We start from the raw sequence: 26,973 nt of genomic DNA on the forward strand, positions 1-26,973 counted from the left end.
TATCTGAGTCTGGCCCACACCTGGGACAGTGAACACGACATTGTTCAAGGTTTGAGGTTTGTTTGTTTGTTTGTTTGTTTAAAAAACTTATCACAGTTTGATTCTTATGCCGCTCTCTTTGAGAATATCCTCATTCAATGGTATGGAAAAGTACCGATTTTTTCTGGCGTATAAGACGATGGGTGTATAAGACGACCCCCACTTTTCCAGTTAAAATATGAGTTTGGTATATACTCACCGCATAAGACTACCCCAATGCACACCAAATAGAAATTAAAAAACATTAGATTTGATTTTAATATGGTAATTTTAATTTCAATGCTTATGACATTCAGGTACTTAGCAGGAAAATTTGTTTATACAAGCCTGCTTGGATGGTCAGCTCTCCCTGCTGCCCAGCCCCCTGTCTCCAAGACTATCAGAGCGGTAGCACAAACACAGCTCTTTTACCATACCCCAAGCGTCCTGGACGCCTGCAGCTGCTCTACCCTTCACTTACACCTTCCAGTGAGGCACCCCTCACCTGTCATCAGGACCGCATTAAGTCACTCTTTTCCACAAATCCTAGTGAGTGGATTTTCTTCTACCATACTGTACAGCGGTCGCCACATATGGTGGGGATGCAGCCGCGGTCGTTTTGAGCTCCCCCACCATATGCAGCGACCGCAGATTCTCCAGTCCAGCTTGGAGGTTTCAGCACCTGACCTATAAGACAACACCAGCGTATAAGACGACCCCTGACTTTGAGAAGATTTTCCTGGGTTAAAAAGGAGTCTTATACGGCAGAAAAGACAGTATCATGCAGGTGGGCACGCAGTTCAACAGCACCTGGTAGACCACAGGATCGCCACTCATTTTAGCCCTTACGCAATTCAAAATATAGTCTCTATTAGAAATGTTCCACATTGGTAATTTAAATATAATCGAGATATCTTTGTTTCTTTGCAACTGGGAACTGTCAGCCTCGAAGTTATATCATTCTTCATCCATAATATGAAAATGGCTTTTGCTTCTACCATACATAGAAGCATGTGTCACACTAAAACAACTGCCAGCACAACAAACAAGCTGTTGGTTAATGGCATATTAATGCACATGCATAATATACTGTGATTTGTGACCTGGAGCATAACACAGGCACAGAGAGATCCATGATTCAATATGTGGTGATTGCATTTATACACATGGTACCCCGGGATACGAATGCGCCGCCTTACGAAATTTCCGGGTTACGAAAAAATCCATTTAAAAAAACTGTTCCGGGTTACGAAGGTTTTTTCGGGTTACGAAAAATTTTTTGTGCTTTTCGGCTATGTTCAATCAATCTCAAAACAAGTACCCTAACATTATGATTCAAAATACTCTGCCTCCAGGAAAACTACCATATTGGCCTGCCTCCCGAGAGGCCCTTTTCTCTTGCACTTGTCTTAAAGTTCACTATTTCATTTGGTATAGACCAAACATGCTGAGTCCTGTTTTTGAGAACATCAGGAAAACTGGATTAAGCAAACCAGGGAACATTTAGGGACTATTTGTCTTTCCATACTTTTCTACCTTTTGACATAATTAAGCTTCTAAGTAATCCCAGGATTCTCCAGGACAGAGTTTGAAAATCACTACCTCAACAGAAAACATAAAAATTCACTAAAATCATAATATTCATATCATAACTATGACTAATCTGGACTCATTAAGCTACCTGTAACATATATAGGCAAGCTGCCTTCTTTAAATGTTTTTCTTCAACCACAAGATGACCTATACTTACTAACAGCACTGAAACTTTTACCTCAGAATATGTTGCGATTAATAGCGTAATCACAGACAATCTAAGAATACAATTGACAAAACAGTTAACTTGATATTCCTTCGGTCTAAGGTAAAGATATCTGGAAAACTCAATGTTCCTGGTGAAAAATTTCAAACAGATTCTTCTGATGACAGAACACATTTCTATTATGAAATTGGAGGTTTAAAATTTATAGTATGGTTGAAATCAAATAAATTAATAAATAAAACACCTAGTAAAGAGCTAGCCTTCCAACAACAACAACTGTGAAGTGGTGCTTTTTCTTTTATCAATTTATTCATATATCATGGCCACAACAAACCAGGCCATTTATTTAAAGAATGACTAGGGCAGGGGTAGGCAATCTGCGGCCCACAGGCCGGATGCGGCCCAGCGAGGCCTTGGGACTAGCCCCAGCCCAGTCCTGCCGCCGATTGCCACCGGGGCCTTTGGCCTCTCACGCGAGGGCAAGGGGGGCAATTGTCTATAGAAGCCTCAGAAACATGCATTTATATTAACATTTTTGTAAAAATTAGCAAATTTTTTCGTGTGTCTTCCGTTTTTTTAAAAAAAAAGTGTCCTCCATTTGAAAATTTTGCCCTACATTTGTCCTGGTTTATTTATTTATATAATTTTTTTAATTATTTATTTTTTGGCTTTGGCCCCCCAGTTGTCTGAGGGACAGCAACCCGGCCCCCGAGTCAAAAATGTTGCCTACCCCTGGACTAGGGGGTGAAGCAGACCGACAGCTTGGAGCAGCCTCTGGCTGCTTCAGCCAAAATCAGCCCCCAATCAGTGTGGGACCACAGCGACCCCACAGCCTGCTCTGAAAGCAGGCCACTGCTGCAATCCAGAATAGGCCTCTGGCAAAGGGCGGGCTTTCCCTGCTCTTTTTTCTGACAGCCCAAGGTTACCTTAGGCAGCCTCAAAGCAGTTTCTGGCTGCTCCAGGGCATGCAACATCTGAATGCCCTGCCCTCAGAGAGGCCAAAAGCCACTTTATTTGGCCCATTTGCTTCGGGCCCATGTTATCTTTCTGGAAAACCTGTTTCTAAACAAAGTTTGTAATGGATAATTACACTGGTATCCACTGGGGTTTAGTTCCAGGACCATGTGTGGATACCAAAATCCATGGATGCTCAAGTCCCATTAAATACAAGGGCACAGTAAAATGGTGTCCCTTATACATAACAGCAAGATCAAGGTTTGCTTTTTGGAATTTATGTGTATTTTTGAATATTTCCAACCATGGATGCTTGAATCTGTGGATAAAAATGCATGGATACAGAGGGCTGACTGTATAGAATATTTTAAAACGCCGAACTAACCAACTGGGAAAAACATTAAAGGAAAAAGCAGAGATGGGTAATATAAAGTAGTGCTTGAAAAGCTTCTGAACAAAAAATTCCACTTCTCTATTCCAATGTACTTGCTGGAAACCATCAGAAGGGCTTTCAAATTAAAGCTCCATTTGTTTTATCCACTCACTAGAGCAGTGGTCCCCCAAACTGTGCCCTTTAAGAGATTTTGGACTTCAGCTCCCAGAAGCCTCAGCCATGTTGGCCAATAATCTGGGATTTTGGGAGCTAAAGTCCAACATTCCTTAAACAACACAGTTTAGGGACCACTGATCTAGAGCATCATAAGTACAACAAAAAGAACTGTCCTTCTACCCTGGCATATTGTCCAACAAATTTCTCCATAATATATTGATTTCTATAGTCCATCTTCCTATATTTTAGTTGATTTTCCTGAAGATACACCAGTTTGATATTACTGACCAAAACAGTTCAACAGAAAAATTATTTTCAGTGAAACATTTGTATACTATACATGCAAATCACTACACCAACAAAAAATACAAACATCACTAAGATCTGAATACTCTAGTATCTATTATTATACAAATAATATTTGTATACTCTTTCAGTTAATGGCTAAAACTTGCAGGAAGATAAATGCTCAACTTCTGAAGCCACCAGCTTTCAGTTTAGATGGCTCTCATAGATCAGACTTCTGTCTCAAAGTTCCAAAAATGTAAATATAACATTGCCAATATCTGAGAAACCTAAAACTAAGCCATTTCATCTCGACATACAAAATGTGACATGCAAACTAGACATAACCAATGACTGCCATCATACATCTAATGTAAACTATTCCAAAACTAGTACCTATAAATTTCTGCTTTGCAATTTTGACAGCTTCTACATGCACAAGCATTTGTATTACCTATTCTTGTTCCAATCGTCAACTAACTCAGTCTGTTAGAAGAAAGAAACAAATCATAGTTGCAATTATAAGACTAACTTGGATCGCTTTAAAAGAAAGACTTCTTTTGTAGTCTGACTAGTACACTGATCTGAAAAAGTACAAGCTACACCTTTTACAGATATACTGGAAACTCATGTAACACTTAGAGTTATTCTGATTTATACATTAGTCTTGCCTTTCTCAACTTTTTTACCCTTGCGGATCTCCTGAAATAATTTTCAGGTCACTGGGAACCCCTGTACAAAAATTCCTACATCTCACTTGTTTTTAAATCCAATCAGGAACCCCAGCTAAGGAACCCTGTACTAGTCCCTAAACACCAATCTCTGGCTTCCACACTAATCTAACCCTGGATTCAAAAGTCTCATGAGCAAATCTCTGTTAACAGGAGACTCCTACCGACAGAAGGGCTAAAACAATGGTCATTGCTTTTCCTTTCCTCTGAAATTCTTTGTGAAAGGTTGTTGAGAAGGCATTAGTTGTGAATGATTTCTGAGCAGTAACTCAAGCACTTTACAAGGCATGTCTGATTTAGATCTAAATCTCACTGAAATCAATGGAATGTACTTCTGAGCAAACAGGTTTAAGACTGCAGTGACAGACAGAACTGCTGTGGATGAAATCAGGCCTCATTTTATTTCTTCTAACCCACTGGGTGACCTAGGGCAATTCACACCCTCTCAGCCTCAGCAGGAGGCAAAGACAAGCCCCCTCTGAAAAAAATCTTGCCAGAAAATCCCTGTGATAGGATCGCCTTAGGATTTCCATAAGTCTGAAACAACTTGAAGGCACACAGCAACAATAACATCAGGAAACATCACATGATAGGTGGATTACCAACGTGTCGTGAAGGTCAAGGAAGCAATAAATACAATATGATGTGGGTATGGAAATCCTGAACTGTTCTTAGCAGAAAATATGCAAGAGCACAGTCTCAAATAAAGAAATTCAGTGGGCATGGAGGGTACTTTGATGTTTCCAGAATAGCAAAGTAGTGTCAAAGTATACTAGGATGTAAGTGTATTGCAATCAATTTCTTCACGATGATTGTTCAGATTCTTATTCTAATCCAGTAACAACAGTGCAGCAACATAATAAAAATAACAACAACAACAGTGCAACACACACAGGACACCAGAAAAAAAAAATCACATTCTTCTCGAATCACCAAAAAATTATAGCCTTAACATTTCTAAATAACAAGATGACAGATTTCTCTCCAGATACCAAGAAGAAACGTTCAGTGACTCTACAGTGTTCTGACAATAAGAGATGGCCAAAGATAAATGGTTACCCTGTTTACTTTCCAAAACAGCTAGCTGCATTTGAGTAAACACACGGATGTTTGTTTGTTTTTTTAAAAAAAGCTTCTAAAACTAAGTTCAATATGAACTTTAAAATTGTATGGTCTATTTTAACTGGCTATACTTTAACTTAAAGGGAGAGGCACTGGTGTTTTTTTTTTTTGGGGGGGGGGAAGACAGATTAGGTGTCAATGATAGTTAAGAACGTCAGAAACTCAAGATTGGTTCCCAGCTCTACATTCAGATTCCCTGCACATGATGCATTGTCTTTGTGAAGTTGTCTTTTCTCCAGTTTGTTTTAGATAGTGTTATACTTGTTTTAGAAATTTTAGTCAAACAATTGACTCTAAAAAACTGAGTTGACTTATCCTTGGGTCAATGTACATAAAGTATATGTATATAAGTACATACGCATATAAGTACTGTACCATCCCATTCTCTAAGTAGAACAGCAAAAAGCAAGCGCTTAGTCTGTCCTGGAAGCACCTAAAAGTGCTCCGCTGCTCTCTCATCCACCCAGCCTTTAGGGTGAGCACAAACAGTTATGCTTGCCAGAATTTTCTAAATTCTTTGGCATCGTTTTCCTTTGCTTCATCATTTACATCCTTTGTTACCTGAACCTAAGTTTTACCTTGGACTTATCCATGGGTCATATAAAAGTCCATAATTTGGCCCCAAAACCTGCCTTCAATTTAAACATGAGGCCGACACAGTCAAGTATACAGGGTAACATGAAGCAATAATTTCAAAGAATTCCAGAAGAAAATAAGCATGGGCTTTATGGACAATAGCAAAACATTTCACTGCACAGACCAGGAAAAGCTACAGATGGCTCTTAAAGACATGGGAGAACGTATCTGACTATCTCAATGAGAAATCTGTACTTTGGTGAGGAGATTACAATCAGAACAGAATATGGAGAAATAGAATGGTTCCCAATTGACAAAGGGGTCAAAAAAGCATGTGAAATTGGTTATGTGTAAGAGAAGGTGTGAAGATGCATAGAAGACACTTTTTTTCAGACAGGTAGGGAACTAGAAAGGAATGAAAGATAGAAAGTATGTAAAGTTTTGCAGAACTCAGCCTTATGAACATTTTGATACATGATTCACAGGGTCATTAACAGAACTAATTCCTAACTGGTTAGCCAGAACGTAGCTTTTGCACACTAACAGTTCTGCATGTACAATAATATCTGCAACTCAACAGCAGGTCACAGTTAATGTTTCTATTATATAAACAATCTTTTTCAACTACAGGTGAACATTAGTCATGTAGCAAGTGTTGTATATACAGTATATTCTAAAATGGCGCTATTGACCACCCCATTTTTGTACAATAAATTAATGGTTATGTTATACTGTACTTTTTTCTCATATAAACTAGAAATAATATCTGTCTTGCAGGATGACAGAAATGATGTTTGTGAGCTATAATATCTAGCTTAGAAATATAGGCATACCTCAGCTAACAAAACCTCTGACAAAGAAGCTCATTTCTACAAAGTCTTTTTACACCTGCCTAGCCCGCCCCCTTTCCACCCTGTCCTATGTCGAGTGGGAAGTTTTTAGCAGCATCAGCATTGGGAGGATGGAGAAGCCAGGCTGGAGAAATAGACTTTCAGTTGTATGTTTCAGTAGTGATTCTCTAGTAAATAATGCAGTACAGATTGAACTGGGAATGAATGGGATCCTACTCTTGTCAATCCTACTGTACAGTATGTGGCTGCCTACAACAGGCAAGGTAAACAGCAGCACCTGCCTATGACATCCTTTAATGTGTATGCAAGAACAGAAGAACAGAGAGAAAAGAGGAGAACAGATAAGCTTGTCTCACCAACTCCTTCAGCAAGTTTTTAACAAAGGTATAGATCTGCAAGTTTCGCCATCAAAATGGAAGTCAGAAAAAAGTAGAGGCTGAAGGAAAAAAGGTAATTCCTAGATGCATTTTAGAAGAAGCCTTCAAGTGATCTCTAAAAGGTTCGAAGTGTTTTTGTTTACTTTTGCAAAGTTTCCCTGATCCAATTGCTTCATTTCACATAAGCATATTGTTAGTTTTGGGTAAAAGGTTCGCTGAAACATGTTGAACTGCTAATCATTTTTGTAGTGCAGTTGTAGTGCATCTTTATTCTTTCCATGTTATTTTTGCCCCTGTTGCCAAACTTTCTATTAAAGAATTCCCAAGAACACATTTATTTCTTTAATCAAGGTATACCTCTATGTTCTGCAGATGTGGGTAAAAAAACTACCTAAATTGTTTGAAACTGTATTTTAAAAAATGACAAATAATCCTTAAATAGGTTTGTTACAAAAAATCTTTTACTCTAGTGGTGTAAAAGCAAGTGTATCCAAAGGATTTTGGTTCGAAATCCTTCCCTGGACTACGAGATCAGACATTTTTTCCTATAAAAAGATTACAGTGAACCCTCTCCATGTTTACTCAGGAGTAAGTTCCACTCACTTTCGCATGTTCAGGATTGCAGTTCAACCCTATAAATGTGTTCACGGTTGCAGGCTTATTGTGCAATCCTACGCATGTGTATTTAACATTCCTGTTGTATTTGAAAGAATTTACTCTCACTTTACTTCACTTTATCAGTTCAAATGGTCTTGAAGAAATTTAATATCAAAATAAATTGGGCAATTAATAGTCTTTGCTCTATCAAAATACCTCCCCACACACTTTGAGGCCTCTCTCTCTTCTTTTTTATCCTTAGATCATTCACTACATTCAGGCATTTATTCCTTTACTGCCAAAGCAAACAAGGTAGGATCTGCTGAGTTCTTCCATGTCTGTAGTGAAGCTTGTATAATTTAGATTTCACCTTACTTTCTCACACTGAAAAATAACTGGTAAAAACATGAGTAACATTTGTAAAGCACAAATTCAAATAAGTTCACAGATATTAACTTGCCATACTAATTCTTACATCAATTTCTGTAAAATGTGTATTACTGCAACTACACCAACCACAAAGAGCAAATTGGGCATTGATCAGGTAAAGCTAAGGCAGCATGTTGGTAAACCCACCATGTGAATGCATGCTGAGAAGGGGTTTTAACCAGAATTTAATTATTTATTAGTATTTCATTGGCTACAAGCTACTTCAAGGGCTCTAAAACAACAACAAAAAGCTTCCTGGTTCACAGTTCACCATCTGCTATTCACACGCACTCCTAGTCAAGTTGCATTGCTGTATTTTTCTCCCTACTAACCTAAACCAATTCCACAAGAAAGTTCATTGCAAATAAAGTCTTGTTTATGCAACCAACTCTGCTAGGATTGAGTCCTTTACTCCACAGACCATTTTTCCTAAAGTTAGCAGTAGTACAATAATTCTGGCAAGTAGGAGGAGACAAGAAAGATTTATGGGAAGGTTACTAGGTTATCAGCAACATTGATGAAGCCATTGCAACACAGAGGAGTATTACCTAAGGATGAGATTTGTGACTCACAAACAACAAAGGAATTCCATCAGTTGTCTCCTCCATTTTAAATTTGACTACTGTTATAACAGTAATTTGGTCTAGGCCCTTTTTTTAAAAAAAAAAAAAAGTTATTATCTATATGAATAAATGGAATACATATGTTTAGAATTTTCTCTGTCTTCTACTCCTACAAGTAGTTATTTCAAAATATTCATTTATTCCCTTGAAATTAGGTTTTTCCTTTAAAATGGAAGATTTGAGGATGGAGAGTGAGAAATTTTGTATACACACCTTTTACAGTAAAGCCAGTCAGATGAACTGCCATTGCTCCATTAACCAACCCAATTCTGCAAGATGTTTTATGATTTTCAGTTGTACTAAATAATTAAATCACTGTGGTTATTTGGCATGATGTCCACACATTTGGGCTTCACCAAAAAGGAACATTTCCACAAACTACAGCCCAAAACAGACAGCCCTAAAGGAGTGGCATTATGCCGTCCCTTTGTGAGCTAGATCAAGGCCCCAGCAAACCACACATAAACCCCAATCTGGCCTTTTCCTAGCACAAAAAGGAGCAGCAGAAAGCTGCTCCCTTTTGCACCAGGGAAAACGTCCCCTCCTTTTGACATCGCTGTGGCGTCTGGTTCCCACGCTGCCTGCCGTCTGGTCGGGTGGGTGGCGTGAGGCTAAATTGGGAGCGAAGTCGGGGTGTGCGGCTTCCACGCCCCCACGCCACCCCCAAGCCGGCTCTTATTGCCGGCCTGTTTTGCCCCAACAGTTACAGTACAGTCATATACTAATTTACTCATAAGTACCCTTTAATGAGTTCAATGGGACATTCCCATATAAGTGTGAATTGTAGGCTTAAGGTAGAAATTTATAGTACAGTTGGCCCTTGGAACTCACGGAGAATCTGTTCCGGACCCACCCCCCCTGCGAGTTCCAAAATGTGCACATATTCAAGCCCCATAGGCTTGGATGGAGTGCGTGCATGCAGGGCACGCAACACGGGCACACACCCCATTGATGTCAATGGCGGTCGCCCTTCCGTGGATTTCCAAATTCATGGATCTCACGTCTGTGGACTTGGAGGGATGACTGTAATTTGTTTTTTTGTCATTAAGATATAAGACCTCATAACAGCATAAGTCTTTAACAAAGGAGATTTAAATTAAATCTGATGCAATAATACTATTAAGTTATATGACAACTGTGTCTTCCACTTAAATTACTGAAAGGCATGTTTTTTCCCATTTCCATTAGGATGGAATGACATTTCTCATGTAATCCCAACAGCATATTCTTAATTTCAAGTCACACATAATGACGTTGCTGCTGTTTCCTTCTGTGTCCTAAAAGCATTTCATTATTTCTAGTGGTGAAACTGAGCCAGTGTAATTGTTTGAATACTGGACTTTGGCTCTCGAGACCAGGGTTCAAATCCCTGCTTGTCCATGGAAACCTAATTGGTGACCTGGGGTAAGTCACACTCTCAGTCTATAAGGAAGGAAAAGGAAAAGACAAAAAAAAACAACCTCTGAACAAATCTTGCCACGAAAAACCCATGACAGGTTCATCTTAGGGGTGCCACAAGTAGGAAACCTCAAGGCACACAACAACTGAGTGCGTACATTCTTGCAGGCTTTTGGCCTAGGTTTTTTTTATATCACTTTGAGCGGGGTGGGCTTTTTATGAGCTACACCAGCTCAGTAAGTTACAACACATTTTAACATTGTAAGTACGACGATCTCTCAACATAAAATATTTGTATAGAAAAATGTGGGTTTGTTAAATCTTATATGTGATGCCAAATAGTTTGATCTGAAAATACAGCAAAAAAATCTTCAAATTAAGTGTTGAAACCATTCCCCCAAAACAAGCCCCAGTGCAGTGTGTGTGTGTGTGTGTGTGTGTGAGAGAGAGAGAGAGAGAGAGAGAGAGAGAGAGAGAGAGAGAGACCTATTCTCCCACTGTGTTTTCATCAATATTTTCAGCTATGATCACATTTCTAGTGTGCTGGACAAGTTAAGACACAGTTACTAGCTTTCCTTCTTCACCAAGCAATTGATTTTAACATGGCTTTTGGTTACTAGTCACGCCATTTCTTTTAAACATTAACTTTTTAAACTGTTTTCATCCACCCTACAAAGGAACTGATTCTGTTGCAACAGCCAACAATCAATCTAGGGCTTGTCTCTCACTATCCAGCAGTCGCAGATGAATCATCTCTGAGAGGCTGGGCAGTCCCTTAAATGTCTCGTGCAATAACGCTTGTTGGTTTTTTTTAATATTTACTTCCAGCTTCGTTAATGGAAACAATGCTGCCTGATGGAGCCGGCATGCATATTTGCAGGAGCCTGTCTCACAGTCGGGAAGGCGGGCAGAGGAGTCTTCAGAAATGCTGGCAGTTGTTGTTTGCCTTCTCAGTTTCACAAAGCTTGACCCACAGGATCCTTGAGGGTGTTTTTTTCCAAAAAACAAAACAACCCCCCCCCCCCCGCTTTGAACAGCCTCCTCATTCTCCTGCTCAAATTACGCATTTGTGTCCTTAACCATATATCTCCTGTCTACATATACGCCATGTTCTTAAAACATATATTCTCCTGGCTCAAATTTACACTTCATGTTCTTAAATGATATATTCCTCCTATCTGAAAATTCAAACATCTTGTATCCTTAAGCCATATTAAATTTACACATTCATGTTCTTAAACTATATATCTCTTGGTTAAAATTACACACTTATGTCCTTAAACCATATACATATCTCCTGGCTCAATTTTACACGCTCGTGTACTTAAGTAAGGTGACCAGACTGGGTGCTATATTTCTTTTTCTAGACCTGTCCTATATTTCACATCTTCGGTCCAGGAGGAACTCAAACTGTCCTCCATTTGCTGCATAACTAAGCATGAATTTACATTATTATGAGTGTTTTTAGCTTTTATTTTGTCATGTCCAACATTTTCAGAATGTCTTACATTTATGGTGCGTGTCCTCCTTTGCAGTTAGGACATCTGGTCACCCTGGTCCTTAAGCTATATGGATCTACTGGTATATATATTCTTCCTGGTTTAAATTATAATTCCATTCCTGGCTTAAAGGTATATCAACACAAGTGTGTAAATTTTAGCCAGGGCAAGAGCGGGCTGTTCAAAGGGTGGGGAGATTTGCTTTGATGTGTGTGTGTGGGTGTGTACCAGAGTGTGTATGTTTAAGCCAGAGCAAAGAGGAGGTTCTTCAAAGGGCGGGGATAGCTGTGTTTAGTTTATTATAGATATTGATATAGATGTAAGATATAGATAGGCTAAGAACATGGGTGGTGTAAATTTAAGCCAGGGCAAGGAAAGGCTGTTCAAAGAGCAGAGAGAAGTTGTTCTGGTTTAATATAGTGGGTGTGTGTGTTGTGTATAATTGTGGGGGTGTGTGTGGCTTAAGGACAGCAGTGTGTAAATTTAAGCCAGGAGTGAGGAGGCTGTTCAAAAGGTGGGGAGAGTTGTTTTGGTTTATAATATAATAATATATAATAATAGATATAATATATGGCTTAAGGACAGCAATGTGTAAATTTAAGCTGGGGCAAGAGGAGGCTGTTCAAAGGGGGGAGAGTTACTTTGGTTTATAATATATATGTGCCTTAAGGACATGAGTGTGTAAATTTAAGCCAGGAGAGTTGAAAAGCTGTTCAAAGAGTGGGGAGAAAAATTGCTTTGGGTGTGTTTATGGCTTCAGTACGGAAGTGTGTAAATTTAGCCAGGACTGAGGAGGAGGAGGTGGTTCAAAAGGGGGGAGGGGGAGTTGTTTTGGTTTTTATATATATATAATATATATATAATATATATATATATATATATATATATAGTGTGTGTGTGTGTGTGTTGTGAAACTGCCCTGGAGTAGGCCGCGCACTCATGGCGAACAAAACACCTCCTATATATATATGTGTGTGTGTGTGTGTGTGTGTACACACACACACACACACACACACACACATATATATATATATGGAGGTGTTTTTCGTCGCCATGAGTGATTATATATATATAATCATAAAAAGCGGGCCCCGCACACCATGGGTTTCCTCACGCGGGGCGCCGGGGCGGGCCCGGGGCCAAGCGGTGGAGCGGCCTTCCCTCGCGGGGCCCGAGAGTCCGTTGAGGCGCCGAGTAACAGCCGGTCCCCGCGCCCTTCCTCCCCCGGAGGCTCGCTGCAGCCCAGGGCCTGCGCGCCCTCCCGCCCGAGAGGGCGTCCTGGGGCTGGCCTTCCTCCCCTCGTCCCCGCCCTGTCTGCCGGGGAAAGGGCCGGCGTCCCCGGCGTCCCTGCTCCCTCGGGCGGGGAGCGGGAGTGCCTGGCTTACTGTCTTACTTTTCTACGCCATCTGGATCCACTTGTCAACGTCCCCGCAAGCATTGTGGGTAAAAGGGAGACGACGTCTCGCTCTCCGCTCTCTCTCTCTCCCTAGCGCACACCGCCCGCCCAGATCCTGTTCCTCCCTTCTTCTTCCCTCAAGGCCTCCGACCCATGGCCATGCCTGACTGGAGGGAGGAGGGAGGGAAAGAAGGCCGGCCCCGCCCTCGACGCCCGCTCCTCAGGCCCCCCTTTCCGGGCACTTTCTTTCCCCTCAAAAAGTGCTCCACTTTGTGGGCTGGGAAAAGACTCCTCCTCAATCAAGGGAAGAGGGGTTCATGCCTTCACTTCCAGGAAAGATGGGAGGAGGACATGGCCCAGTCAAGCTTAAAAAAAACACTCACAGAAATGTAAACTCATGCTCCTTAGCCATGCTCAAAATGAGGGTGTTCAAGGAAAGGGAGACATGGCCAAGAAAAGCTAAAGACAGTCATAAGAATGTAAACTCATGCTCCTTAGCCATGCTCAAAATGGAGGGTGTTCAAGGAAATGGAGGACATGGCCAAAGAAAGCTAAAGACAGTCATAAGAATGTAAACTCTGCTCCTTAGCAGCTCAAAATGGAGGGTGTTCAAGGAAATGGAGGAAATGGCCAAAGAAAAGCTAGACAGTCAAAGAATGTAAACTCATGCCCTTAGCCATGCTCAAAATGGAGGGTGTTCAAGGAAATGGAGGACATGGCCAAAGAAAAGCTAAAGACAGTCATAAGAATGTAAACTCATGCTCCTTAGCCTGCTCAAAATGGAGGGTGTTCAAGGAAATGGAGGACAGGGCCAAAGAAAAGCTAAAGACAGTCATAAGAATGTAAACTCATGCTCCTTAGCCATGCCAAAATGGAGGGGTTCAAGGAAATGGAGGACATGGCCAAAGAAAGCTAAAGACAGTCATAAGAATGTAACTCATGCTCCTAGCCAGGCTCAAAAGGGGGGTGTTCAAGGAAATGGAGGACATGGCCAAAGAAAAGCTAAAGACAGTCATAAGAATCTAAACATGCTCTTAGCCATGCTCAAAATGGAGGGTGTTCAAGGAAATGGAGGACATGGCCAAAGAAAAGCTAAAGACAGTCATAAGAATGTAAACTCATGCTCCTTAGCCATGCTCAAAATGGAGGGTGTTCAAGGAAATGGAGGACATGGCCAAAGAAAAGCTAAAGACATCCATAAGAATCTAAACTCATGCTTCTTAGACAGTTCAAAATGGAGGGTGTTCAAGGAAAATGGAGGACATGGTGAAATAAAAGCTCAAAAAAACAGAAATTTAAGTTCACCAAAATGGTGAAAGAAATTTAAGTTCATGCTTCTTAGTTATGCTTGAAATGGAGGGCATTGAAGGAAAATGGGGGATATGATTGAATAAAAGCTAAGACACAAGATGTTTAAGTTCATGCTTCTGTTATGCTCAAAATGGGGAGCATTGGAGAAAAACGGAGAGCGTGACCAAAGATAAAAACACCATGAGACATTTCCATTTGTGCTTCCTAGTCGTCCTTGAAATGGAGGGTGTTCAAGGAAAATGGAGTACATGACTGAATAAAAGCTAAAGACACCCATAGAAATGTAAACTCAGGCTCCTTAACCATGCTCAAAATTGAAGGTATTGAAGGAAAATGAACTCATGACCAAATAAAATGGGGGGCATTCAACGAAAAAGGAGGACATGACTGAATAAAAACTAAAGACAAAAATTTAAAATCATGCTGCTTAGTCTTGCTTAAAATGGAGGGCATTCAAGGAAAATGGTGGACATGACCAAATAAAAGTTAAAGACACAGAAATTGGTGCTGCTTAGTCATGCCCAAAATGGAGGGCATTGGAGAAAAGTGGAGGACATGACCAAATAAAAGATAAAAACTCTAATAGAAATATCCATTCGCGCTGGAGGGTGTACAAGAAAAACTGAGAACATGACCAAAGAAAAGCTAAAGGCACTCATAAAAATGTATATTCATGCTCCTTAAGAAAATAGAGGGCATTACCTAATAAAAGCTAAAAACGTTCATAGAAATTTAAATTCATGCTTCTCAGTCATGCTCAAAATGGAGGACTTTTGGGAATTCCTCCTGGACAGGAGGCTAAAATGGAGGATGTGTGCTGGAAAAGGAAGATGGCTGTCACCCTGAAAAAGCTCAGCCCCACGGGCTCAGTGGCGTCACCCTATCCCAGGAGCTGTCGTCATCAGTGGGGCAAATCTAGTCAGATCCACGCAAGAAAGCCACCTGGATCTGTGGGGTTTTAGAGAGATAGTGCAAATAAGTAGGGGCCCACTCAGCCATGTAAATCCACTGGACAATCTTGAGCAAATCACACATTCTCAGCCTAAGAGGATAGCAATGGCAAACCCCCTCTGAAGAAACTTACCAAGAACCCCCCCCCCCCCATGACAGCATGTATATGCAAATACAGGTATCCCTCCCCCCAAAAAACCCAAAAATATGGAACACTTCTGGTCCCAAGAATTTCCCATAAGGGAGATTCAACCTATACCAGGGAGCCCACATGTACTTCTTTTCCAGGACATGTCCTACATTTCATCCTTCTCTCCAGTAGCATTAATTAAAAAGGATTAATTTATGTTTATATGAGTATTTTCAGCTTTTATTTTGTCATGTTCAACATTTTTCTTAAATGTCCTACATTTTGCGGTGCCTTGTTCTCCTTTGCGGTTATGACATCTCGTCACCCTGGCCTGTACTGTATTCACTTATGATCCAGAGAACTGTTTAGCTGCCGTAACATGAGGCATATTATTCAGTGTAGATGATAGCCAGTGGTGCTCAAAAGAGTTTGTACCAGTTAGTAGAGAAAATTAGTCAATTGTACACATACACTACCCAAACATCTAGAATGTACTATCACTGAAATTCTTTCTTATCGACTTCTTCTCCAACTTGCTTTTTGTAGGGAAGCAGCATGTCAAATTATCATATATTGCAATGCCAATATTCCACAAAATTTCTTGCAGGTGGGCGTTTATGTAGAAAGTTGGCTTCAAGCACAGAATGTATCTACTCACAGTTACTTCTATTTTTCCTGTGGAACACATATTCTTAGATTTCTGAATAAGAGCCAAAACACACTGCAGAAATAATCCAGGTTGAGACCGCTTTAACTGCCCTGGCTCAGCCAGGGCAGTTAAAGCGGTCTCAAACTGGATTATTTCTGTTATTATTATTATTATTAACCTTTATAAAGTGCTGTAAATTTACACAGCGCTGTACATACAATCTTTTAAATTGTATTTTGGTCCCAAGTTATAATAATTGACTACAGGAGGGAGAGTCAGCAGTGCCTTTCCCCTGACACTCAGTATTTTACTATATGAACACATCAGATTTTTAAGATCTTTCTTTGTATATGCTTCGAGTTGCACGTCAATTTATGGCAACTCCTGAATTTCATACTTGAAACCAATTTATACTGTAGCCTCTAGAATTTAGTGAATACTATTTTGTTTATTATTACAGAGTTTGAGGGGGCGGGGGATTGATTACCAAAAGAATTCAGTAACCGGCACTGTGTTTCACTGGGACATTTGAACTAGGATGTCGCGTTTGCAGTCCAGTGGACATTCACTTCTGACTGATGCAAGCTCATTTAACAAAACTAGGGGTTATTTCTGAGTAGCCATGCAGAGGACTAGAATGCAATCCTTGGTTACAGCCTGCCATTATGGAAATAGATCAAAGGATTAAAAAGATTTTTATCTCTCATAGGTGAAAGAGACAAAACACACATTCCAGAAGTCACATTGATTTTTGAATCCCAACAGTTCTGGAAACTGCATTGTTCAGTTGTGCATCAGCTCACAAAGTTCCTGGGCAATCCTATTCATATATCCTTAGACATGAATCCCTTGGGATTTAGTGCCTCAATGCATTTAGCACTGCAACTCAGTGAGTGCATTTAGCACTGCAACTTAATAAACAGGTAAAACATGACACAGAATTGGTTGTGAGAATCAATGACACCCCCTGTCAAACCAAACATTTCAGTTTTTCAAGTAAATTCTTATCCTTATGTATAGTTTCCTTATGTATAGTTTCCTAAAAAGGATGGAGAAGTACAAGAAAATACAACATTAAGAAGTAGCCACCCCATGATTTAAAAAAAAAACAAAGAAAATCCCTATCTCTAGACTCAGTGCTATTTATTCTGCAATATCTCTAAACTTCCAATTTGACCATCATTTTTAATGTTCAATTGACTATTTCCAGTACACTCCACACAACCTTCTGCTACATGCCTGTTCTTCTCCACCTTTTACCATTTTCCTTTTGCTACAGTTTGTTGAAGTAGTCCTCTTTCTGCTTCTCTTAGATGGATTTTCCTTCTCTATTCTTCTCCTAATATGTGCCCTTTTAAATGGCAGTCTACAACCACCATTCATTTTCCTCACACTGGTCTCCAGAAGATAAAGTAAAGGTCATGCTGATTTAATCCTCTGCATAAACTTCTCTTTCAGATCCAAAAATCCAAATACTATTTTAAACTGAATATAGTTGCATTAAGTATAATAAATTCAGTGCATCTGCTGACTGTAGTTTAGGGAAGTGAGTAAATCAACATGGACAGCAGCTCTACGTGTCACTTGAGCTAAACATACTCACACATCCCAGTTCGTATGTGGGCCTCCCCTTTCTACATCAGGCTTTAATGTTCTATTCTCATTTTCTGTACAAAAAGAAGTAGTCACTTCCATCATAGGAGGCAAAGGAATGCAGTGGCAGAGACCTAGCCTCTTGGTGAGCCAACTGCCCACCAATTGTTTCCTCTCCATTTATGCATTTATTAAGTTACATTATAGAATACTGTGCTGCCATAACATCTAGGCCAATACCAATTATTCTGACTGGCAGTGATTCTGTGACAGAAGCCCTTCTGGTGCCAACCTGAGATCCTTTAAGTGAAGAAACAAGTGGGCTACTTTGTATAGAAAGTATAGTAACTAACACTATGCTATGACTATAATACCACAGATTTAGAATTACCTTAATATGTAAATATTAAGGTATAGTAGTTGTGAAGAAATACTTGAGGATTTTTTTAATGAAGTAATATAAGGCTGAAATCTTGAAGGACCATTTAATACAACTGAAATCAATATGTCTTTCTTCCAACTAAATGTGTTTAGGATTGAAACATGAACACATACAGCCAGCCACAATATTTGGCTACAGTCTTGACACTGTTCCACTTCCATAAACTCTTATCGATTTACCCAAGCCCTGAGCCAATGTATTGGTTAGAGATTAAGACAAAAATTAATTATTAAGTGGGAACATAAATGAAGTTCAAACTTCTCTGGATAGATATTATTACCAAAATACAAGTTATTTCTCCTATACTCGGTTTAACAGTCACCAGAATCATCCAGTTTAAAGAGAAAGTGCAAGCTATGGTCACAAAACTCCATATGTAAAAATATACACTTTCCTTGTAGTTTTTCACTCCAAAAATTCAGTTAATTCCAAAAGCATGTATTACAATTAAGGGATATATTGTAATATTCAAACGATTCTTTATCTAGAAAATCAGTATGGTCACCAATATTTTTATCTCCTATGAAAGAGAAGGAACAGACTTTCTCTATAAATACATTAGCATTCTCAGTTTGTATAGTACCCCCAATCTCTAGGGGAACTTATCAAGTGTTGTCTGAGTCTATGCTGATTATTTTGCTTGGATTTAAATGGCAAAAGTGTGGGCTGCTATCATATGCAATTCCTAAATTTTATATGACACCAAGTTCCACTCAAAATCGACCAAAAATAGCCATCTTCTGGAAAGCAACTATTGGGATTAATTAATTAATTAATCAGATTGGAGAGTGCAGCCAAGAAATCAGAAGACTAGAACTGGGAAGGGCAGTTATAAAAGAACTAAACAAGAACTTGGAGTGACAAGCTATATAATTTAATACCAAAGTTAGAGTTCTTCACACCATTGTATTACTGATTGCTATGTACGGTTGTGAAAGCTGTATGGTGAAGAAAAAAGATAGGAAGAAAATCAACTAATTTGAAATGTAATGCTGGAGCACGGTTCTACCAGTGTCATGGACTACTAAAAAGACAAATGAATGAGTCCAAGAGTAAATCAAACCTGAACTCTCTCCCTAGAAGCCAAGATGACTAAACTGAAACTGTCATACTTTGCACATGTCATGGAAGCTATGACCCCTTAGAAAAGACAATAACACCTGGAATGGTAGATGTCAGTAGGAAAAGAGGAGGACTGCATTCTAGTTGGATAGACGCAGGACCGAAACTAACAACCGTAAAGGGGTGGCTCTATGCCACCCCTTTGAGCGCCATATCAGGGCCACAGCAACCACACATCACACCCCCAGTTGACATTTTTCTGGTCCAAAAATAAACAGCAAAATGCCACTCCTTTTTGGGGCAGAAAAGGGGCACTCTTGCAGCCGCCACACCTTTTTGGTGTTTCAGCGGCACAGCGCATGTAAACGCCAAAATGCTATGAAGCCATGACATGTGCAGTCAGTCATGCAGCTCTCCAGCAGCATGGGGGCAGCATCAGAGTAAGCAGCATCTAAACGCTGCACTCAGATGCTACCCCCAACCTGGCGCTTTCTGCCAGTCTGTTTTTCTCCTTAATCAAGGAAGCCATGACTCTGAATCTCCAAGACCTGAGCAGGTTCTGTTGACAAAGTTACTTGGAGGTCTCTTATTCATAGCATTGCCTTAAGCTAAAGTTGATTTGATGGCAGTTAACAACATTAGAGTGTGAGTTGTATGATAGACTGAAATAGTATTTCAACTATGTTCTGTTTAATTTTTTACAAAATTTTAACATGAAAACAAGGTAGTTATAATGTGAACAACACTATGAGCATTTCTCTAGCATTACGGATCAATTCACATTGCTGCTGCTACTATGGTTTCTATCACATGGATCATAGCAGAAAAGTCATGTATAATAAAAATCCTCTTAAACTTCAAATTCTTCATATATGGTTTAAAGATTCCAGCTTTATAGCAGTCACTTATTTTACAAAGAAACAAAATCACAGTAGTGAGGAGAAACAGAGTGTTTATTATATGATTGAAACTGATGAAGTCTCTAGAATTATTTAAACAATTTAGTGACTGAACATAACTACATTTGGAAATGCACAACCAGACATTCATAATATCTATTCAAATAATGATTAAAATTAAAGATCTCTATGAAACTGAGTTTTTCGAATTAAAAGGTTAGGTGACCAATAAAAATCTTATAAATGTTAAGGTCCAGCTGGAGTCCAATTCAAAATGAGCCCAAGACCATTGTTATAATGAACACAACTCTGCTTTGGATTCTGGCCACTATGTTATCAGTCAGTTATGATCACATTACACCTTTGTTTTGTCAATTGCATCAGTTCAGTTAATTTCTTCCCAGAGCTGCTTTTGACTGTTGAGATGGCAATTTGGGACAAGCGCTTGGTCTACATGTGTGTTGAGCGAACTGGTGTGAATTTTTGTACCTTGAAATTGAGGTTCAATTCTCTTTAATACATAACATGAAATGAGCCAACATAGATATTTTGAACTATAATCCGTACAGCCTCTAGCACTTAGCCGGGCTAGCTGGGGTTATGGAAGCTGTAGTTTAACACATATGGAAGGGCATGGATTTGTTAAGGTTGCCCCAGACTATGCCAGTTCATATACCGTTTGTCTAAAACAGAGACAAGAGAACATCTGGCCTACACTTGCTGTTGGCCTGTACCTGAATCAGCATAGCCAATAGTTTAGTCACAGTTGAACAACACCTAGAGGGCCATGCATTTCTCACCCCGGTACTGTACTACAAAAAGTCAAATGTTATTTTGTGGCTCAACCACTTCTTCCACTTTTTAAATTGTTTTTTCAACAGGGATCAAATCATTAATGAGGGGGTGAAATACATTGTACATCCCACGTTATTAATTGAATAAATGGTAAATTGTGCGGCCCTATTCAGTTCATTCTGTTGTCAGACACACTGAGTTTAATAAGATTTACCCCAAAATGTCACTCTTTGAAACACATTTGGCAGGGACACAAGAGAAGTCTTTCTTGGAGGATGCTCCTGGGCTCTGGAACCCTATGCCCTTTCCCTCTCAGTTGTCTTTCCCTCAGCAGGCAATGGATTTATTATTATTATTATTCAGGTGCGCCTTTGGTAATTGATCTTGGCTGAAGTAGAAGGGTCTTTTATGAAGGTCAGTGCTGTGCTTTCTTTTATTCATATATTTTAAATTGTATTTTAACATGTTTTGAATTTGTTTAATAATTTTATTGTATTGGTTTTACATTGTTTTATTAGCTATTTTAGGCCCCATTTTAAGAAGAGGGGAAGGCCATAAATCCAATAAATAAATATATGAGTATAGGACTGCAGACTGAGGCCCCAAGATTGCTTTGCTATCTGTAGCACCCAGATCAAGGGCAGTAGATTGTAAGAGACTATAAAGTGACACAGAAGTAGATTGTGAAGACAGCAATATGTGATGTGTATTTAATGTAAGGTCACAAGGAACTAAAGGTAAAAGGCAACAGGGCTATTAAACTTCAGCAAAGCCCTGCAATTTTCTTTGGAGAAGCACAACTCAGCAATTTACAGATGCTACTATTCTATAGATGTCACTTCACAATTTTCACAGCGGACGTAAACATATAATAGAACAAGTAAAGAAAAAAATGTTAGTTCTCTACAGCAACAAAATACACACATTATTCCCTACTTTAAGGTGGAGATACTGTGGGGTGGAGACGTTAACTGGTCCTCCAGTCAAGTTACATTCCTTTCAAAAAATCAAGGACTGCATCCTATTGGTAGTACCCCTTAGAGTAGATCCACTGAATCAATGGATTTAGAATATGGTACAATTAGGCATTTGACAAGTAAGCCCATTTAGGGCTTTAAAGGTTATGACCAGCAGCACTTTGTATTGTATCTAGAAGACAGTGCACATGCCAAAGCCCTGGTATATTGTGATCATTTGGGCCAGCCCCAATTAATCATGGTGTCACCCCATTTGGAAACACTGAAATCTCCAGGACATTTTCAAAGGCAGACCCATATATATAAAATATTGCAGTAATCTAAACAAGAGTTATTTGACAATAAATATAAAGGCCATCATATTAGTCATGCATCCTTCTAGAATTAAAGGTGTCTTCTGTGCTTTTTCATCAATATTAACTTTAATGGTGGAATTAAAACAATATAAAATATGAACTCTTTAAAGAGAAGATAGTGAGTTTTGCCCACGATATGTAAGAGTTGCCACACACAGTAAATATACACTGAGGCTAGGATAGGCTTGTGACCTTACATTCTATTTGCCTGCACATGTAATGTTTTCTTGCAGCACACATTTTCTTCCTTCCCTGAAAATGCTGTCACTCACACACATGCACACACCCTATTTGCTGTAAGAAGAAAATATGGTGACAAACTGAAGAATGAAGTACCGTATGTACCTGCTTGCTCACCCTTAAAGGCTGGATGGGTGAGAAGAGAACTACAGTAAATCATGGCTGTGTGATGTGTGGGGGAGGCAACCAGGCATAAGTAGGGCTAAGAAAATACACATGTCAAATAGGATGAAAAGGCAAAACAAAGAAAATGGTGGCTATGTTAGCAATGATTACATCCTTTAACTTTAATGTGATAACTCTCCCCGATTTTAACTCAGAAAAGCCAACAAACATGCACAAATGTCATATAAAATCATTCAGAGCCCAATTCCTCTCAGCCCTCCTTTGAGGGGAAGTACCAAAGAGCTGCCACCACCACCATTTTCTCACCCAGGCATTCAAAATTGTCTCACTGTGACAGAGTGTAGAGTGGTGGTTCTTTTAGGTGTTTCTAGGATTGACTAAACTCTTATTGCTCAATACTGCAGGTTTCTGGGATTTATAATTTGTTGTGGCACCAGAGCTCTGACAGGCTAAATATTTCACAAAACTACAAATCCCAGAATTCCACAGCATTGAGCCAGAGCAGTTAAAGTGTTGTCAAACTGTATTATTTCTGCAGTGCAGATTAGACCTCAGAGAAGGGGGTGGTTCCTTTATTAAAAAAAGAGTTAAAGTATAGTATTTACATTGATCTGTGGATAAGTTGACCCAGTTTTTTTTGGGGGGGGGGTGTCAATTTTTTGACTAAAATGTCTAGATCTATATATGAGAATATGTAGTAACAGTTCAAAGGATTCAGAAACAGGTAAGTGTGATTAAAGGTTACTTGCAATAAGCAGTGTTCCAATTTGTTTCCTATTATTTGTATCAACGCAAGACAGTAAAAATATAATGTTAAGAGCAAGGCTGATTTTGCCATCTGTTTCAACACTTGGTTCCATTGCCAAAAGACTCATGAAGCAAGAACACACAACACCTTAATTAAAGAGGTGATTCCTTTTTTTACGTTTGGGAGCTATTACTAAAGAAACAGCTTGTAATGTATCTTTTTACTGAAATTGCAGTGTTGCAACTTTAATTTCCATATGTTTTCTCTACTCATTTTTGCTTTCACTAAATGAGCAAGTTCTTCAGAATGTTCTTTTTCAACTCTAATTAAAGATCAACCCATTAAGGGACTTATCACACTAGGCTATCGTCTCCAGCTAAAAATAGTGTAGTTTTCAAAAGGGCAATGTGAGCAAGACTGCTATTTTCCCTATTGCACCTTTGTAATCTTTCCAGAACTGCAGCCATTGCTCATGCTAAAACCTTATTGCACACAGTACAAGGGGCCTTGGTATCCAAGGTTTGGTTCCAATATCCCCTGTGGATACCAAAATCTGTGGCTGCTCAAGCCCCATTAAATACATTGGTGTATTAAAATGGTACCCCTTATATAAAATATCAAATTCAATGTTTGCTTTTAGGATTTTTTATATTTTTGGAATATTTTCAAGCCGTGGATAGTTGAATCCATGTCTATGGAGGACCAACTGTATTTGGCACTGCCCAATCAGTACCATCTAATACTGCCCCTTTTCCTAGTTCGGCACACATGCCGCGCACACAAATCCCCTCACACGGAAACCCTCTTATGTTTTAAAAAGGCCCCTTTTCCTTGTAGAGGAATAACTTGATTAATTTCTTGATTAACTTGATTAACTTATTTGGAATAACTTGATTAAATTTCTGGTAGATGAAAACTATCAGCTAAAGAAGTGATTTAACCTGCCAGCAATTAATCAAGTCTGCTCTATTAGGAACAGACAGAATAATGATAATACTGTTTTAACTAGAAGACTTTTTTCCACTTACATTTCCAGGCATGTGTGTGTATGTGTGTCAGAGAGAGAGGAAGAAAGAGACTCAGATCTTGCTACTCCAGTGGAAAATGAGGCAGGGGCAGTGGACCACGCTTTCCCTTCTGTGCCTTCTCCTTCTCCCTGTTCACTGATAAGCAAAGACACAAGCCACACTCACAGCACACCTATTGACCACCCCCAACCACCAAAACCACCACAGGAGTGCAACAACTTTCACACCAGAAATCATACACAACAGAGCAGGAAAGGAGGTAATTATTTTTTGTGTTAATAAAAAGGAATGGTTTCTAACCATCTCCTGTGGGAACAGAAGGCAAAGGACACAAGCCACACTCCGGCATCATGCAATAAGGCTGAGGCAATAGTAGGATTTAATCATTTCTATGACACTATAATGCCACGGTGTGATAAGGCTCTAAGTTGGATAACAACATGATTTTTCTGTGCACTGACAGATTCATCCAATTTAATATTAAGACACATAGTCTTGGTTGCAATATGTTCTCATACCTGCTCAAGTGGATGGGTCACATAAGATTATTATAAGCTATGTGTTCCAGTCTGGTTTAATGCCCATGTTAAATACCATGTTAATTTTATCACTGCCACTTTTTGGTGCTCCAGAGTGGTCCACTTGATAGACAATCCTGTAAATCCAGAAATGTAATTGTATAAGCTAAGCAGAGGAAAACACTATTCTCAGATATTGTTCCAATGTGATCTAACATTTGATCTAACTATGAAAGTGGAACCTCAAATCCATGTGCTGAACAGACTAAAAAGTCAAACGTCTTATGTGTAATAATTACAACAGATCATAAACAGACAACTAGTGATTGCAGCTTGAGAAGTGCACTGAGAAATAAAAAGAATACCCAGTCCAAGAATATAATAGTGTAAATTTTGAATCTGGCATGTACACAAGGCATATGGTAGGTGTAGTTAAGAATGTAGCAATTAGCTTAATTCCCTTGTTTGTCACCATCCAAGTAATTATAAACAATACACAAAGAAACCCCAAATACCATTATGACTCCAGATCAGAGACACAGACTTTGGTCAAGGCTACTTGAAACTATTTCAGTTTGACCAAAAACAGAAACAGTACTTGGTTTCTATTTATTTCAGGTAAAAGGCAGGGGAGTTACTGTCACAGATCTCCACCCCAGTTCCTCCTCAAAAGAACACCCCAGTATGCTTCCTAAAATGACATTATTTTTGTTGTTTATTGGAGAGAAGTGCCCGTTCATGCATTCCAAATGTTAGTTGCCCAAGACTATAATACAAGGCCTAAAGAATGCGCTAAATTGGGGTATGGAAAGCAAATGTATTCCTCAAATAGCTAAAGATGGGAAAGGTTTCCAATCATGACTATTTTTAAAAAGAGGAACAGTAATTAGATTTGCTGAACATTTCCTCAGAGTTTAGAAAGAAACCAGTTAAAGACAAGGATTGTTTCAAAAATTGATCATATCTTCAGTTTGATATCAGACCTCTGTTTTATTTCCCATATTTAATATACCTATCTTTTAAAAAATTCAACCTAAGTGCACTACGAGTTTATTTTTTCTCACTGAAGATGCTAACTTGAATCAGATTTCACCACTCTTGAAGAAAAAAAATTCACAAATTTAATATTGTTCCAGTCTGACTCACTTGAGTTATATAGCCTTTAAGTATAAATGTTTCCTCAAACAGTTATCTTAGGTCAGAGAGAGAAAACATATTCAATCCCTTGAGAGGAGAAGCTCCACTATTTACTAAAGTTGTTCATACAACAGTTTTGCATGTATAAACTGCTACATTTTCAATCCAAGAGGCTGCCACAGAATACTCTTTAATCTATCTTCCACATATGACACAGAGGATAAACAAACTATTACGAACACTAAGCCATGGCCTTACCACAGGAAATCCTGCTTAGCATCACTTTTGCTTTGCATGTTATTAAGCTTAGCACATACTATGCCAAATCTACAGGTTAGATCCAAAGGTACTCTTGTTGACAGATGCTGTTTTACTCTTCAAAGAACAAATTGTGCAAGAGACAGAAGAAACTAGATCTCGGACATTCTTCTGGAGCATCTCCTTGCACGACAGAAACACGAAGGTGCTTCAAACCTTCTTAGGGACTAATTAACTTTATGTGTATGCACCTAGTTCCCTCTGGTCCTTTGGGCTCAATTCTGCTTTATTAAAAATAAAACTTTAAAAACTTAAATATCAATCCATACAATTGATATGGAACCCAGTGCTTCATTTTATTTACATGTGGACAAATTACTTTCAAGCGCAAAGAATACACAAATCTAGACAAAGCCACCTCAAAAATATTTTTTGAGTGAGCTGAACCTCTACTTTATAAAAAGCACACTGAGTATTAGACAAAAGATTCCAATAACCAGCTCCCCCCCCCCAAGGAATTTTGTTTCCACTGGTCTTTATAGAGTGTTCTACCATGAAACAAAAATGTTTGAAAATTTTAAGGTGCTC

The 26,973-nt window shown here is 39.2% G+C and overlaps 1 protein-coding gene across 1 annotated transcript in view; it reads right to left on the minus strand.

The window, feature by feature from the left end:
- HELZ (helicase with zinc finger) overlaps positions 1-8,056 on the minus strand; it is a 197,245-nt gene extending 189,189 nt beyond the window's left edge. The window contains 1 exon segment of the mRNA XM_042453183.1: positions 8,037-8,056. The gene's annotated coding sequence lies outside the window, so the exon portion shown is untranslated.
- Between the last annotated feature and the right edge of the window lie 18,917 nt (positions 8,057-26,973).

Source organism: Sceloporus undulatus, chromosome 2 (genome assembly GCF_019175285.1).
Source record: "Sceloporus undulatus isolate JIND9_A2432 ecotype Alabama chromosome 2, SceUnd_v1.1, whole genome shotgun sequence".
Taxonomy (NCBI): Eukaryota; Metazoa; Chordata; class Lepidosauria; order Squamata; family Phrynosomatidae; genus Sceloporus; species Sceloporus undulatus.